The sequence below is a fragment of the Arachis ipaensis genome, chromosome B10 (genome assembly GCF_000816755.2).
Source record: "Arachis ipaensis cultivar K30076 chromosome B10, Araip1.1, whole genome shotgun sequence".
NCBI classification, from domain to species: domain Eukaryota; kingdom Viridiplantae; phylum Streptophyta; class Magnoliopsida; order Fabales; family Fabaceae; genus Arachis; species Arachis ipaensis.
The window spans coordinates 4,572,283-4,573,911 of NC_029794.2; positions in this window are offsets into that span (position 1 = coordinate 4,572,283).

The following is a 1,629-nucleotide window of genomic DNA, read 5'->3' on the forward strand; positions in this document are numbered from 1 at the left end:
CTCTTATCTCATTAATTCATATTTACGGAACTTCTATAATTATCTCTTTCCTCTCTTCTATTTATCATCTCAGATTATTGTTACTGCATAATAAAAAAAAATTTTCTTTTCTTATTCATCTTTCTTTGCATCATTCTCACTTCACTTAAATATAACGTAAAACCTAATATAATTTGCTTTCAATTATTAAATAAAAGTATAAAACCATGCTTATATAGTTGTTTTGATTAAGTACAGTGACAACATATCAATGAAAAATTCATATAAAAAGTCGTCGACCAACTTGGCAAAACTATGCCATGTGACGAAAACAAAATATGAGATAAGAACAGAGACAACAACACCTGACCAAGAGGCGTGCCAGTTATGGAGACTGAGAAAAACAAATTGATACATCTGAATGTTCTAACTAATATGACAACCTCATTAAAAGATATCACAAATATATCCATCATTAGCGCTCACAAATAACAAACTGAATGGTGATAATATGGGTAGAAATCCTGTATATTTATTTAATTAATAATATATTTTTCTTAAATTTTGATTCAATAAACCTTCAATTATTATTCTAAATAATATTGTTATAGATATTATTATATTATATTAATGTAAATAATATTGTTATAGATATTGTTATGTTATCTTAATGTACTTTAAATTCATAACAATATATAATGACAATAACAGGAAATTTGGTGTCCAAATTTAAGTTTCAATGTTGTTTTTAATGAGAAAGATTTATTATTAAAAAGAATTCTCCTATACAACCGTCAAATTACTTCAAATAATTTTTTTTATCCATTTTAAACAGCAACTCTATTAAAAATTTTCTATTTGATATAAATGATCGTTACAAATTTTTAAAGAACAAAATAGTTTAAATATGGCATTTTTTTTAAATAAATACACAGAATAATTTTTTTAAATTATTATTATTATTGTTACGTTAGGTAATCGGAGATTATTGGGTTGGACTCGCTGGGTTAGTCCAATCGTCTGAGGAAGAAGCCTTCGAGCGGGTTTGCGTCTTGGGGGCCTCCGTCCGACTTGTGAGTATGAACGAATGGGGGGTGGTACCTACAAAGACACTCCGATGCCTAAGTCAGCAAGAGTGTGAGCAGGTCTAGAGAGTATTAGGACTTAGAGATATCTGAGGGGTGTCAGTGTACTTATAGTGGTGAACCAATAACCACCGTTGAAGTAGTTCCACCTTTTAAGGTGGATAACCGTCCCTTTATCTTAGGGGAGTTGGATATGGCTCCTGGAAGTGGGTTGAGAGATTTTAGGGGCAGTTACCCATTTGAGTGAGTGTTTATCTGCCAGCTAACTCTCGTCCCCGACTTCTTTTAGAGCAAGACGTGGCTGGAACCGACTTCTTTAGGGAAAGGTCGGCGTGGGGTGAGGCTCAATCTTTTGGATTGGGCTTTCGTTTGGACCTGGGCCTTAGCGTTGACTCAGGGTATGAACAATTATCATATTATTTTAATATACTTTTGGTATCTACACAATATGTAAGGATAATTAGTGTCTAAATTTAAGTTTTAATATTACTCGTAAAAGAAGGTTTATGATTAAAAAATTCTTTCATAAATAAAAAATTTTTTACCCATTTTTTGACATTTGACA